The sequence below is a fragment of the Schistocerca piceifrons genome, chromosome 1 (genome assembly GCF_021461385.2).
Source record: "Schistocerca piceifrons isolate TAMUIC-IGC-003096 chromosome 1, iqSchPice1.1, whole genome shotgun sequence".
NCBI lineage: Eukaryota > Metazoa > Arthropoda > Insecta > Orthoptera > Acrididae > Schistocerca > Schistocerca piceifrons.
Window position 1 is genome coordinate 436,950,887 of NC_060138.1, and position 16,968 is coordinate 436,967,854.

Consider the following 16,968-nt stretch of genomic DNA (forward strand, 5'->3'; position numbering starts at 1 on the left):
GCAGTGCATGGTTCGCGTTTACCCCATTTATTGTATGTCATCTTCTGTTGCGGTACTGCCGCCTCTTTTTCTTATTCCCTTTACTGGCGTCACTAACTTCTGCCTTACCTGCCCGTGAGCGGCAGCAGCAGCGCGTATCGATAAGTGCACTGTCGTAATATCTCTGGAGCGACCAATAGTATCTCCGGGTCGTCTTGTGTCTGGCAGTCAGTTGGACAGGCAGTGCAGGCGGGACGCAGCAGCGGGGACGGAGCGCTGGCGAGGCGCCGACAGCCAGTGCTCGCCGACTGCTGGCGACACACATGAACTGTCCGACAGAGGGAGACTGGAGCCGGACGATCTTTGATTGGTCGTTCGGTTGGTCGTCTCATCGGCTGACGTTTATTTGGTCGTTTCATCGTTTCTGGGCCTGGGCAGTTGGTCGGTTGCTGTGGAGCAGCGAGGAAGTCTCCGTGGCACGTGTCTGGCCGGGGGCCACTGGCGCCGTCTACGCGCGGAGGGAGTGTGAGGGGCTGTCCCCATTGCTACGAGGTCCGTGGCTCACCCATCCCAGACAAGAAAGTTAAGTCTTTACTTAATCTACCAGCCAGCCCCAAATGTGTCGCTTTGAATTTCGTTGTGGACATTCCCGCGAGCGAAAACGTGTGGCCGGCCGATCGGTTCTAGGCGCTACAGTCTGGAACCGCGCGACCGCTATGGTCGCAGGTTCGAATGCTGCCTCGGGCATGGATGTGTGTGATGTCCTTAGGTTAGTTAGGTTTAAGTAGTTCTAAGTTCTAGGGGACTGATGGCCACAGAAGTTAAGTCCCATAGAGCTCAGAGTCATTTGACAACGTGCGTTTCAAGTTGGCGAAATTCTAGCCGCCTTCCTGTGGAGTTTAACTTAACTTGATTATTTTGGAATTGAAGTGCAACATCGGAATCTTCGGCCATGAGGCCGTTAACGTTCAGGTTACCTGCCCTGGCCGTTGACGTAAATTCAGGCAGTGTATTTTCCTCGTCATTTTGTGGCTGTCCAGCACGGCGTGTAGTTTAACAGCCGAATGTGTAATTCGTTGTGGACGCTGATACCTTCTCCGTTGTTCCATTGAACTCCCTGTTGTGTGATGGTCGGGTGGAGCGGAAGTTGCCCTGTCGCTTGGTCCGTTGACTGTCTGTCGGTTGGATTGCCGCCGATTTCAGAATTCTTGGGCCGACTGCCTGTCTCATCTAAGCGAGCGTTAGTATTTGAATTCCAGGCCGACGCTTGGAAACTTCTGAGTGCCGTTTGATGTGCTGCGTTTTCTTACTTGTCCTTGTTGTTTGTTTATCTATGGCTTCTAGACATTTTTAAATTTGTTTTACCCTTAAGGCGTGAGATTGTTTTGGCCTTCAGCCTGATTTAAAGAAATTTTAGGATAATGCCTTCTGCCTGATAAAATTCAATTTGCTGTTTTGAGCCTTATTTTCCTTCAGGCGATTTTAAATTAACGTTATTTAGCCCTTAAGGCTTGAGATTGTTTGGGCCTTCAGCCTAATTTAGAGAAATGTTTTAAGATGTGGCCTTCTGCCTTTTAAAATCCAAATTCTTGTTTTTGAGTCTTAAGTGACTGGCCTTCAGGCCGTTTTAAATTAATATTGTTTTGCCCTTGAGGCTTGAGATTGAATCGCGCATTTTGCTGGAAATTAAGTTCTAAAATTAACAAAAGAAAATGGTTGTAATGGTTCTGAGCACTATGGGACTTAACTTCTGAGGTCATCAGTCCCCTAGAACTTAGAACTACTTAAACCTAAGTAACCTAAGGACATCACACACATCCATGCCCGAGGCAGGATTCGAACCTGGGACCGTAGCGGTCGCACGGTTCAAGACTGTAGCGTCTAGAACCGCTCGGCCACCCCGGACGGCTAAAATTAACATTGGCTTGCTCTGTTTTAATGTTTTCTTTAGTCTTTGTGCAACTGACAGCCACTCATTTTTGCCCCTTTACACAGATTAAACCATCTGTCCTCTCCTTCGAGTATTGCAAGGGGATTTCAGTTTCATTACGTGCCTCCAATCGCAATTCATTAGAATGCAAATAAAGATACTGTGCCATTTTATTTTCTATTCATTGCATGATTCCTTTCATTGATGTTTTTAACGACATGTCGTAATATACGGAAACAAGTATTGCTGACAATTTTCCCAAGTTCCGAAATATATTCCAGGACGAAACTACGCTTCTGTTTGATTAACGTCACTGTCTGGCGTTTTGATACCGTGTACTCGTATACGCATATACATGTTTGAAACCTGGCCGTTGTAGATCATATAACAACATTACCGGAAGTTTGGGAGATCACTTTGTACAAAGTCATTTAACTGTGGCAGAGGAAATTTCGTTGGAACTCGCCGCTACCACACCGCGTTCACTCTGGCCTCCAAAATGACAGCCGCGGTTCATCATAACAGGCTTCTGGACAGCGGGAAGCCATAATTGTGCGACGCTCACTAGGTACGGGTGGTGGCTTGTCGGATGGGGTGGGTGGCACGGCCATGAGGGTGAGGGGGGGGGGGGTAGGGAGGAAGGGGAGCGGGCAGGGAGCGCGCTACTCTGCGGCTCCATGCTAATCATGTGAGGCGGATTTGCACGCTAAACAGGGCCAGCAATCTGCCGCCGCAGATTGACACAGCGCGGCCGGCCGGGGCACCGCTCTGCACACACGTGTCGTACACCTGCTGGGCCGTTGTCTGAGCAGCCAGAATGTACTGCAAACGCAGCCGCTGCAGCTGCTGTGCAGCGGCCCGACAGTAAACACTGGTAGGACAAGTGCACCCACCGGCGCGTTGGCACCAAGTGGCCTAGCTGTGCTACGTGATTGGTTTCCACGTCGCGTCAGATTAACTTCGTGAGGAGTCTTGCTGATATGTACTACACAGTAATCCTAGAGTGACAAGATCTAGAGGGTAACACGTAGATATTCGGATCAAAAACGTTCCTTCTCTTTACCAGCAGTCATCGTCAAAAATTGTTCAGTAATTTATATTTATTTTAGTATATGTTTCAGTACAAGGTCACACAACTGGCATATTTCGATATTATCACCACCTGATGATCTACTTGTAAAGAAGGAAAATAGAGGTAATAAGATAGTCTTCTTCTTCTGCCAATCCAGGATTAGGCCGTATGGCCTGTTCGGCCACGCCATGTCTTCCTCTGCCTCCTTCAATAGGATGGTATTCCATCGCTTGTCGATGGCTTCTTTGATGTGACATACGCAATACATGCTCATTAGAATCCTGCATTCCTTGGATTACATTTTCAGTTAATGGCTGTACACCCAGTTCTCTCCTAATTTCTTCGTTTCTTATTCTGCCTCTTCTTGTGCAAGCTTTCACTCATCTAAGGAACTTCATTTCTGTTGTTTCAAGTTTTCTTAGGTCTTTTGACCCAATATAGGTCTTTTGGCTAGTGCCATGAGAATTTCATTTGGGTTTCTGTTCAGATCTTACCCGTCAATATTCTTCTTATCGTGCCACACATGTGTTGACAGGTATTAATTTTCTTATTTATCTCCTTCTCTTCTTCAAAAGTTATGTCACATCGTTGGCTGAGGAAATGGGGCACCTATTTTTATGATACTGATATGTTAGTCCTTATAGGGTACTTTGCTAAAAACAACATTGTTTTTGTTTTAATTGTTGATATATTTGCAATGTAAATTAGGTTTAAAATATTTAACCTATGTACCACTGTTTGAAATTTGTCTTCGATGTCCTGTATGATTACCTGTCGTTGGAAAAACGCATTATAATTAAAAATTTCCTGGTATTTAAAAATTTGTCTAGCCCAATTCCTATGCCTTGACTTATGCTGTCCATTATATACCAACCAGGTCGTCGAAGTAAATATTGAACAGTGTTGGTGACATACAACAGCCTTGCTTCACTCCCTGGCTTATCTTCATTTCCAGTGTCAGCACTTTGCCGATATCTATTCTTATTTTGGTGCTTTTGTATAAACCGTGGCATACTTTTGGCCATTATTGATCAGAGATTTTTTCCGTGGATTGTTGCACAGTAATTAGCCAAATGAAAAGACCTCGACAATGTAAACATATTTGCGGTCTGATTGCTATAACTACAGCGCACAGTTGGCTCGTAATATTGTAACCATGGTAACTTTAGACTGATTGTAGAATGGGAACTGAGATAACTAAGCCTAGAGTCAGGAATTCAACCGACTAGTGAAAGATTCAACGTACTGCCTTCTGCGGATTATGTAATTTTAATAGCGCAGAATGGGCAGAATGAGGTTCAGATGGTAAGATGTAATGGAAGAGGCAACGACAGTGGGAGAAAATACCTCATAGTGAAAAGAGAGAACGATAACAGGCCGTAATAAGTGCATGGTAAAATCTTTGAAACGGTAAGTGTTCAAATCAAAGGGTTCGGTTGCTCGTTTTTTATGTATTCAAGTTTGTACTAAAATTAATGGCGATTGGGTTTACTACCTAGAGGGCCCTTGAAAAGAGACTACTGTGGATAATAACTTCTGACAACAGAGGGCAGTACGCTTGTAGAATAGCTATATATTATACTTACCAATGTGAAAGGTTATATGTGGCTTGGATTACACAGGAGACACCTTCAGCTTACTTGCTACTGGTATCATTATGTTAATCATGCTACACTCAGCCCTGTAACGACGTTCATCAACTTCATTATTCACCATGTGCAACTCTTATGATAAGATACAGCCAAAGAAAAGAAAATTAATAGCAGGATAATTACAGCTACAGACAGCCTCTGATGTTAAATGCACTCTAAGACAAAAAGGAAAAAAAGGAACGACGTACCAGGAGGGAATATCGTGCCAAATTCTGTCCAATTGACGCTATAGACAAGAAGTAGGAACTATAGTTATGTGTGGCAGAGCATTACCTTGCTGAAGTACAAGCCCAGGATGGCTTGCCATAGAAAGAAACAAAACGACGCATAGAATATCATCGACGTAACGCTGTGTTATAGGAGTACCACGGACGACAAATCAGAGGCGTCTTACTACGAAATGAAATCGCACCCCACACCAGCACTCCTGGTTGTTGGGCCATATGGCGGGCGGCAGTCATGTTCGTGTTCGACTGCTGTCCGGGACGTCTCCAAACACGTCTTCGGCCTGGAATCTTATTGACTGCAGTAAAGTTGTCTTCAGTAATCAGTCCCTCTTCTGAATGAGCCCTGATGAGAATCGAAACTATGTCATTGCCGTGCGACGTTCATCTTCTGGTGCTCTTCATCGCTACAGGAATAATCCGTTTTCCTTCGGTTTTTGTTATGCCGGAGCCAAGGTAGCCTCTGAGGGCCGGCAACAATGTTACACCACAGAGGACGGGGTTGTCTATGCACAAGGCACACCAAAATCAACATGGTAAACACCGGCTTCTTACATACAAGATAATGGAAACAGACATTCCGATCACTACTTCCTGCAGGGGGCTCTAGACCTACGGCCTGCAGGAAGTATCACTACCCCAAAGCCTGATTGGCTGGAGACAGCTTTTTAGGGGCTAGAACAAGCCCCGAAGTTCAGTTCACTACGGATGCCAACCTCATGGACTTAGACAGCTGAAGATCAGGTCTTTGTCTCTGAATTGGACTTTTGCTAGTGACTGTGTGTGTTACCACGAGCCTCTGTGGAAAATTAGAAGTGAACTTTTGTTTGCCTCAATTAGGAGACTTTTACTGGCCTCGTTATTGTTACCTTTCTTTTGTTGTTCAGTCATCAACCTTCTAAACTTACATAAATAAAAGTTGTGTTTGTGAAAAATTGCGAATTGTCAGTCACAACAGTTTTGATCTCCTTATGAAGCCTACTTGGGAACTATTCGTTGTTTTCTCCGTCTTTTTTTTTTTTTTTTTTTTTTTTTTTTTTTACAATGATTCCGTCTACTGTCTTGTCAGTGGTTTAATCAGTTATTCCTGGAATGCGATGTTATCACATGGATCAGATCTCAATTTGTCTTTAAATGAAAGTAAAATATGTAAATGTGGTAAGCCGCCCTTTTTCCTTTCAATACAGAAACTACGGCATTTCTTCAAATATTTTCTTAGTTGTAACCAAAATTAGCCTCCTTACTTTTGACCTAAAATCTGTTGCACCTACATCACTGTTTGGAAAACGTGATCATCAAGACCTGGACATGGAATTCACCATGAAATTTATTCCATCGATTAGGGACATGACGCTACACAAACGATTATCATTACATAACTGTACATGCACTGTGACTATAGAAATTCAGCATGAACCTCTGAAGCACTGGGTGCCGGATTCGATTCCCAGCTGAACTGGGGATTTTTCTCCGCCCGGGAATTGGGTGTTTATGTTGCCCTCGTCATTTCATAGTCAAGCGGGGAAATGGCGAGACTGGACAGTGTAAAGATTGGAAATCTTTACGGATGAGGATAACCGCGTAGCTGAACTCCCCGCAAGCAAAATGTCATCGTCATTATGAAGATATTAAGTACGAAACAGCGGCACCATATGTAACAGTCGAATCGCAACCAAGGAGATCCTGAGTATGCTGATGGAGAATACTCTACCACACGGTTTGTAGGGGCGTCCACAAAACATCAACATGACTGCAAGAGGACCTGAATGAAACAAATTGCGGACCAACCATAACCTAGACAAATTAAAACTATATATTAATACCTTCAGACGTGTGAAAATGTGTGCCCCGACCGGGACTCGAACCCGGGACCTCCTGCTTACATGGCAGACACTCTATCCATCTGAGCCACCGAGGTCAGGGTATACCTCTCGCACACCTCCCGCTAGACCCACATTCTCACCTTATATATCCACACACTTCATTCGTAGTGTCCCTACTCAAAACACTCATTACTCGTGGAAGACATTCTTACCAAGTCCCGTAAGAGTTCGAGTAATATGTGTGCATCCGCACACAAGAGGAAGGTCATGGCCGGTATTTCCAGAACTATATACTTATATGGATATGGTGTCTGTCCTTTCGGACAAGTCCGAAAGAACAGACACCATATCCATATAAGTATATAACCCAGATACGTGCGTTGGGCGACATGTCAAGTGAACTTACAGGCTATGGAAGCACTAGTGCCTGTCGTTTACCTGCTGAAATATGGCATATGAAACAATCTGCAAGACAGGCAGCGCCTCAGGTTGTAAAACTTTCTTCATATATCGGAGCTCTTCAAATTGCCTCAAGACGTAGGAGGCGAGATCGCACGTCGTAGACAATGGCGCCCCAAATCATCACACTTGGCACTTGGCCGCTGTCTGCTGGATGGTGTTCCCCAGGGTGGTGCCGAATGCGTATATGACAGTCATTGTAGAAGAAGCTGAAAACACTACATTTGGCCACTCAGCGCGCCAACTCAGGTGGTGCCATTGATGGCTTCTGGTCAGTGGCAGCCAACGCACGGGACGCATGCCACCAGTGAAACCCGCAGAAGACGACGTCAAACCGTCAATGCAAACGTGTCCACTCCCAATTCTCTGCTCCAACGCCGTGCCAGTTCTATGGATGACGCTGTTCTGTTCGTTACGGCCAAGCGGACAAATTGGTGGTCATTTCGCGCTGCGTCACATTGCATCATCCATTATTCTGTCGGTGCTGTGTACAGCCCTCATCTCTCCACTGGTTCGACATACACCTCAATCTTAAAGCAGCGTGCTCTGTACGTGTCGCACTCTCATGGAACGACAGACCCGCCTCCCTGGGATGAGTCGTTCTTCCCCTTTCGAACGCATTCACATACCGATATTCGACCGGTGTCGGCGAGGCATTGGTGGGCTTGGTTACACTTCCTCACTTCATATGAGGGATTGGCACCGACAGAGGATCGAGTAACACTGACCTGTCCGGTGACACACAACAGGGCACCTTTGGACCTACGTGCGCATTACTTCTCTACCATTTAAATCACGTATTATGTTTCTGCTCTTCTACACTTTCTCTTATTGTGGTGTCTTCAGATCATTGCTTCTGAACATTTAGGTTATTATAAAGAGTAGTATGTATCATGTCTGTCAGTAGCAGCCGGCCTTGGTAACCATTCATCGACTACTTCCTTTCATGCTGGGTTATCTCTGAAGCTTATGAACAGATCAGGACGCCCACAAGTGCGCAATCAAGCGAGTGCGTTTTGATTACACTCATGCGCGCGTCGTGGACTGTTCACAAATGAACGGTCGTGACCATGTTATTAGGATTTACATTTGCGTCAGTTACCACAGCATGAATATAATACTCTGCTCAACTGGATTTAGTGATTTGTATCGCTGTGGTTCGCTTTCCGCCTCAACATACATATCGGCATAACGCTGACTGGTTAGCTGCTTCCAACCAGTGTGAAGGTATGAATATTTCTAAGAAAACTAACATTGTCGCTTGGAATAGCCGTGCACATTGTACATGCATTAATACAGGGTGTTTCAAAAATGACCGGTATATTTGAAACGGCAATAAAAACTAAACGAGCAGCGATAGAAATACACCGTTTGTTGCAATATGCTTGGGACAACAGTACATTTTCAGGCGGACAAACTTTCGAAATTACAGTAGTTACAATTTTCAACAACAGATGGCGCTGCAAGTGATGTGAAAGATATAGAAGACAATGCAGTCTGTGGGTGCGCCATTCTGTACGTCGTCTTTCTGCTGTAAGCGTGTGCTGTTCACAACGTGCAAGTGTGCTGTAGACAACATGGTTTATTCCTTAGAACAGAGGATTTTTCTGGTGTTGGAATTCCGCCACCTAGAACACAGTGTTGTTGCAACAAGACGAAGATTCTAACGGAGGTTTAATGTAACCAAAGGACCGAAAAGCGATACAATAAAGGATCTGTTTGAAAAATTTCAACGGACTGGGAACGTGACGGATGAACGTGCTGGAAAGGTAGGGCGACCGCGTACGGCAACCACAGAGGTCAACGCACAGCTAGTGCAGCAGGTGATCCAACAGCGGCCTCGGGTTTCCGTTCGCCGTGTTGCAGCTGCGGTCCAAATGACGCCAACGTCCACGTATCGTCTCATGCGCCAGAGTTTACATCTCTATCCATACAAAATTCAAACGCGGCAACCCCTCAGCGCCGCTACCATTGCTGCACGAGAGACATTCGCTAACGATATAGTGCACAGGATTGATGACGGCGATATGCATGTGGGCAGCATTTGGTTTACTGACGAAGCTTAGTTTTACCTGGACGGCTTCGTCAATAAACAGAACTGGCGCATATGGGGAACCGAAAAGTCCCATGTTGCAGTCCCATCGTCCCTGCATCCTCAAAAAGTACTGGTCTGGGCCGCCATTTCTTCCAAAGGAATCATTGGCCCATTTTTCAGATCCGAAACGATTACTGCATCACGCTATCTGGACATTCTTCGTGAATTTGTGGCGGTACAAACTGCCTTAGACGACACTGCGAACACCTCGTGGTTTATGCAAGATGGTGCCCGGCCACATCGCACGGCCGACGTCTTTAATTTCCTGAATGAATATTTCGATGATCGTGTGATTGCTTTGGGCTATCCGAAACAAACAGGAGGCGGCGTGGATTGGCCTCCCTATTCGCCAGACTTGAACCCCTGTGACTTCTTTCTGTGGGGCACTTGAAAGACCAGGTGTACCGCCAGAATCCAGGAACAATTGAACAGCTGAAGCAGTACATCTCATCTGCATGTGAAGCCATTCCGCCAGACACGTTGTCAAAGGTTTCGGGTAATTTCATTCAGAGACTACGCCATATTATTGCTACGCATGGGGGATATGTGGAAAATATCGTACTATAAAGTTTCCCAGACCGCAGCGCCATCTGTTGTTGAAAATTGTAACTACTGTAATTTCGAAAGTTTGTCTGCCTGAAAATGTACTGTTGTCCCAAGCATATTGCAACAAACGGTGTATTTCTATCGCTGCTCGTTTAGTTTTTATTGCCGTTTCAAATATACCGGTCATTTTTGAAACATCCTGTATGAGAGCCAGTATACTGACAAAAGCAATCAAATGGTATCGTATTTGATGTCAGTAGTGCAGTGCAACAAGACACCAATGATTCAGGTAGAGAGGGTGGATCTCAGTTTAAATGCAGTCAGTTCTGTGGGGTGTTAGTGTGTGCGTATACAGCTTTCCTGCAGATACGGAACATACACCATTAGTGACAGTGCGTAATGTGCAATAAATCTCGATTGTGACAATACTACGTGAAAAACAGTTATCATGTGATTAAAAAGCAAAAATTGGAGCGTGGAAGGAAATGGGGCTCTCTAACAGCAAAATAGCCAAGAAGTTGAACTGTTCAAGTACGGTGATTTATAATTTCGTTAAATTGGACGCACAACATGGACACAATTTGAGCATAGTAGAAAATTATCTGAGACATCGAAAAAGTTACCTTCGCGCAATGCAAGGTTCACAAAGTATTGTTCTTCATAACTTTGTGCTGATTTACAGTTGCCAGTAAGTGCCAAAAGTTTACAACAAATACTGTCCATGGCCAAACATATTTCACTCAATAAACGACTGCAGAAACCTGCTGTAACACACAAACATAAGCAGGCTAGACTGGAGTTAACTAAAAGCATATGTCATGGACTTGAGACGGGACAATGTGATCTTTAATTTAGATGGCCTGGATGGGATTTCAATATGACTGCCATAATCTGAGGACAGAGCAGGAAGGAAGAGCGATCATAAAATGTTGGTAGCATTATGATTTAGACAGCCTTCTGCAATAAAGGTAAATCAGGCATTGCTCCGTTGAACGGTAGAATGAACTCTGATATGTAAACTGTGTTGCAGGAGACAGAATGATGTAGAATATGTGGGGGCCTAGGGGACAAAAGTCTGTTTCAGCAAGATAACACATTTGCGCATGTTTCTGCAATAGCTAAAAAGTATTTTGAAGATAAAGATTTAGGTGTCTTGTCCTGGCCTGCACATACCCTCCATGTGAAACCCCTTGTAAAACTTTTGGGGAATTCTTTGAAAGACTTGTTTATCGCAATGGAAGGCTATTTGAAGTTATATGTGAGCTGAAAACAACTTTACTGGGACACTAATTCCAAAGAGCTTTTGATAGGCACATTGGTTAAAATCGCTATCAGATGAGAACTGACCGAAATTTCACGATAAGACAAATGCAGTTATTTCGGCTTGTCAAATCGTTTCTTTGCATGTTGTGCACGGTGACCTACATGCCGTGCGAGAGCATTACCTAAATAGTTCCCGAGTTCGTACGTGGATGAATTCCTGGTGGATACGATGATCAGTGTAGCCACTTGCAATGGCTGTAGAGCACTTGGTCGAAAGTTGGTGGTATTTTAGCCACCGGAAGACCGAGAACATTGTATACGGATCCTCAGAGGTTCGGCAATGTGTGAAAGAGGACATGGAGGCCCATTGATCTCTAGGACGCGACTGCGGAGTGTATAGTGTTTTAGTCTAGGATACGAGGACTTCTCAGTTGGCAGTTGGCGGAGAACATGAATACTTGTAATCGGCGCAATATAGTTTTAATACTCTCGTATTTGACATGCCTATGCGTTATTATCTTCATGGTAGTGGAAAATGCATACGCAGTGTGAAGTGACTTACACTATTGATGGACCATATTTGTAACAAATTTAAAGCATAAGATCCGGCAATGATAGTATAACTCAGTCGCTTTTTCAGCGATCCCCGCTTGTGAAATTCTCTTCAGTGTCATACAGTCACACATTGTAGATCGTCCCCAGACTGACAATGCATGGAAATTATATAACACATCCAAGACCCAAAATTAGTCTGTGCTTATGCGTCCTTGGATGTGCCACCGTTTGGTAAACATTCTTCAGTACACGTTGTTAAGTATACACTCATGAGTACACAGTGCCACAGACAGAGACGAGAGGATCACTGTGGGTTCCCTGCCCCCTAGAGGAAACCAGCAGCTGTCCCCGCAGCCAGCACACAGCTGTGTCAGTAATTAGGCGCCGGTATTAATTACCACCGACATCGTCCCGGTGACAGCGTCTGACGGAGCGCGCCTTGTCCACCTGTCAGAGGAGTCTCAGCTTGCCATTCTACAGGCCAGTCCACCCCAACGCACTAACTTTACGCCGTCACGGGTAGTGTAATGTCATGGCTGCTTCTCGGATAGTTTTAAACCTACTACATCCACGTCTATACTCCGTAAGTCTCCTTACACTGAATACCGAGGGTACTTTATGCTCCATTGTTAATTATTCCTGTTGCTCCTGTTGCAGTTACGAATGGCACGTTAGAGGAAAGACTGCTCGTAAGAAACGGTGTACCCTCTAATATGTCTTTTCTGCGAAGGTACACTGACGGAATTGCAACGGGGAACCATACCGTGATATGCAGGGTGATTGTAATTAAAGTTCAACTTTCAAACCGCTGTACAAATTACACCACTGGTCAGAATGACGTCAAATTGCAACGGAATGTTATCGGAGAAGGGGGAAAGTGTACGGCAGAAGAAAAATAAATAGTTACAAAATGTAACAACAGATGACACTGTAAGCATAATAATTTAATAGTGGTCCTCTACAAATGACAAATGAGTCATACAACAATACCTAAGGTAAACGTTTGACGTTAAACAAACTGTACTACTCACTTTACATGTGTGCACAGGTGTGATACTGTTAGTTACGTAAGCCCATTCACCACGGCAAGGCCATATCACATCAGATGGGAAAAATCGGTTTCAAATCGGCCTGAGGTCAAAAACCACATAAAAGGCATCACTCTCGTAGGTTTTTAATTGTCCTGAGGCCAAAAACCGCATTAAAACCATCAGTCAAAATCAAACTAATTATTAATTTCCGTGTGAATGGCACAAAACGTGTTCAGTATGCTGTCCACCATTTTCTGTCACGAGTTGAAATCGAGAAACAGCATGTCCCACAACTGATCTAAGTGTTTCTGGGGTCACGTTCAGAATTCGTTGCGCCACGCGTGCAATAAGTTCGCAATCGGAACACTGAACACAACATATTTCAGGTAGTCGCACAGCTATAAGTCACGCGGATTAAGATCGGGTGATCGGGATGGCCAGGCTGTAGGGAAATGGTGGCTTATAACTCTAGCATTTCCGAAATGGGGCTTCGGCAGCTGCTTAACTGGATTTGCGATATGCGGAGGTGCGTCATCTTGCATAAAAATGATCCCATCCACACATACACCGCTGTTGGAGAGCTGGAATGACGTAGTTGAACAAAATACACTCATAGCGCACACCAGTGACGGCACAGGCAACAGGACCCGAAGCACGTGTCTCTTCGAAAAAATATGGCCCAATGATAAATGATGTCGTAAACGCGCTCCACTCAGTGACCTTTTCGGGATGAAGTGGTACTGGTTGATTTGCCTGTGTACTGACATATCCTGTCAAATGGACGTGGGCTTCGTCTGTCCACAAAATCTTCCACGGCCAATCATTGTCCACTTCCATGCAAGAAAGAAATTCTAAAGCAAAGGTCTCTCTCGCTGGCAGGTCAACAGGAAGCAACAGGGTAATTTTGAATGGATAGCAAAGAAGGATGTTTCGTAGGATTTTACGCACCATGCTCACAGGTATGTCCACTGTACGGGTAATTCTCCGTGCACTACACTTTTGCCCACCACCACTCGTCTCCTCCTGCATTGCTCTGTTCATTGCTTCCACTGACGTCAAATCAATTTGTATCCTCCCTCTAGCAGGTTGTGCACCAAAAGAATCCATCTTTTCGAATTTCCGAATCATTTTCTCCACACCCACGTCAGTAATCGGACTAGCCTTCAGCGTCCGGAACTTCTGTAGAGTGACGTGTGCAGAGTCATCATTCTTGTACGCCCCCCCCCCCCCCCGCCCTTCTACGATAATATTCCGTGTTGCAATTTGACATCATTCTAACCAGGGGTGTTATTTCTACAGCTTTTTGAAAGTTTCACATTAATCATAATCACACTGTACTCCGTTAATCCGTCCGGTAAGAAACCCTCATCACGCAAGATAACTCCAAAAGAGAACGGACAGGCGTTGTGTAGACAGTCTCTTCAGTAGACCTGTTGCATCTTCTAAGTGTTACGGCAATAAATCGCAGCCTTTGGTTTGCCTTCCCCACAACGTTTTCTATGTGTCCTTTCCAATTGTTCGTAATTGTAATTCCTAAGTATTTCGTTGATATTACGTGCAACCGTGGTTTAACAGATTCCTTTTCGAACTCATGTGGATTACCTCATCCTGTTCATTATTGCTGGTCAATTGCCATTTTTCGCACAGTACAGCTGTCTCTTCTGAATCGTTTTTAAATTTGTTTTGACCTTCTGATGACTTTACTTGACGATAAACTGCAGCATCATTTGCAGACAACCCAAGACGGCTACTCAGATTGTCTCCTAAATCGCTTACATAGACAGGAAACAGCACAGGATCTATAACACTATCTCGGGGAACGCCAGATATCAATTTTGTCACACTCGAAGACTTTCCGTCAATTGCTACGAACTGTCGCCTCTCTGAAGGAAATTACAAATCTAGTGAGTATAATTGAGACAATATTCCATAAGCCCGCAATTTGGTGACAATGAAGATTTCGGCATGTTGGGCGCTCAACGGCGTCGTTAACAGCGCCTGTAGAAATCACTAGTCTTCGCACATTTCAGTCTCGTCATTTTCGCGAATGATGATGACATGTTGTGACAACACAAGCACCCTGTCCCCGGGCGGAGAAAATCCCCGATCCGGCCGCGAATCGAAGGCGGCACCCCGTGATCCTGAAGCAGCAACACTAACCATTACACCACGAGTAGCGCACGCGCAATTTCATTACAAGCCGCTTGGTGGTACAGTGTTAAAAGTCTTCTGGAAATCTAGAAGTACAGATGAGGGGCAGCTGCCTTTTCAATAGTTGCAGAGGCAACAGTCTAGATGATTGACTGATCTGGCCTTGTAACATTAACCAAAACGGCATTGCTGTGCTGGTACTGCGAACGGCTGAAAGCAAGGGGAAACTACGGCCGTAATTTTTCGCGAGGGCATCCAGCTTTACTGTATGATTAAATGATGATGGCGTCCTTTTGGTTAAAATATTCCGGAGGTAAAATAGTCCCCCATTCGGATCTCCGAGCGGGGACTACTCAGGAGGACGTCGTTATCAGGAGAAAGAAAACTGGCATTCTACGGATCGGAGCGTGGAATGTCAGATCCCTTAATCGAGCAGGTAGGTTAGAAAATTTAAAAAGGGAAATGGTTAAAGTTAGATATAGTGGGAATTAGCGAAGTCAGGTGGCAGGAGGAACAAGACTTTTGGTCAGGTGAACACAGGGTTATAAATACAAAATCAAATAGGGGTAATGCAGGAGTAGGTTTAATAATGAATAAAAAAAATTGGAGTCCGGGTAAGCTACTATAAACAACATAGTGAACGCATTATTGTGGCCAAGATAGACACGTAGCCCACTCCTACAACAGTAGTACAAGTTTATATGCCAACGTGCTCTGCAGATGACGAAGAAATTGAAGAAATGTATGATGAAATAAAAGAAATTATTCAGATTGTGAAGGGATAAGAAAATTTAATAGTCATGGGTGATTGGAATTCGAGAGTAGGAGAAGGGAGAGAAGGAAACATAGTAGGTGAATATGAATTGGGGCTAAGAAATGAAAGAGGAAGCCGCCTGGTAGAATTTTGCGCAGAGCATAACTTAATCATAGCTAACACTTGGTTCAAGAATCATGAAAGAAGGTTGTATACATGGAAGAACCCTGGAGATACTAGAGGATATCAGATAGATAATATAATGGTAAGACAGAAATTTAGGAACCAGGTTTTAAATTGTAAGACATTTCCAGGGGCAGATGTGGACTCTGAGCACAATCTATTGGTTATGAACTGTAGATGAGAAGTGAAGAAACTGCACAAAGGTGGGAATTTAAGGAGATGGGACCTGGATAAACTGAAAGAACCAGAGGTTGTAGAGAGTTTCAGGAAGAGCATAAAGGAACAATTGACAAGAATGGGGGGAAGAAATACAGTAGTAGAAGAATGGATAGCTTTGAGGGATGAAGTGGTGAAGGCAGCAGAGGTTCAAGTAGGTAAAAAGACGAGGGCTAGTAGAAATCCTTGGGTGGCAGAAGATATACTGAATTTAATTGATGAAAGGAGAAAATATAAAAATGCAGTAAAATAAAGTAGGCAAAAAGGAATACAAAACGTCTCAAAAATGAGATCGATAGGAAGTGCAAGATGGCTAAGCAGGCATGGCTAGAGGACAAATGTAAGGATGTAGAGGCTTACCTCACTAGGGGTAAGATAGATACTGCCTACATGAAAATTAAAGAGACCATTGGAGGAAAGAGAACCACTTGTATGAATATCAAGGACTCAGATGGAAACCCAGTTCCAAACAAAGAGGGGAAAGCAGAAAGGTGGAAGAGGTATATAGAGGGTCTATACAAGGGCGATGTTTTTGAGGACAATATTATGGAAATGGAAGAGGATGTAGATGAAGATGAATTGGGAGATATGATACTGCGTGAAGAATTTGATAGATCACTGAAAGACCTGAGTCGAAACAAGGCCCCGGGAGTAGACAACATTCCATTACACCTACTGACAGCCTTGGGAGAGCCAGTCCAGACAAAACTCTACCATCTGGTGAGCAAAATGTATGAGACAGGCGAAATACCCTCAGACTTCAAGAAGAATATAATAATTCCAATCCCAAAGAAAGCAGGCATTGACATATGTGAAATTTACCGAACTCTCAGTTTAATTAGGCACGGCTGCAAATTACTAACGTGAATTCTGTACAGACGAATGGAAAAACTGGTAGAAGCGGACCTCGGGGAAGATCAGTTTGGATTCCGTAGAAATATGGGAACACGTGAGACAATACAGACCCTACGACTTCTCTTAGAAGCTAGATTAAGAAAAGGCAAATCTATGTTTCTAGCATTTGTAGACTTGGAG

At 44.3% G+C, this 16,968-nt stretch overlaps 1 non-coding gene across 1 annotated transcript; it reads right to left on the minus strand.

Moving 5' to 3' along the window:
* Positions 1-6,701: 6,701 nt before the first annotated feature.
* Trnat-ugu lies at positions 6,702-6,775 on the minus strand. The gene has a single exon. It is a non-coding gene; the product is annotated as a tRNA-Thr (tRNA).
* Between the last annotated feature and the right edge of the window lie 10,193 nt (positions 6,776-16,968).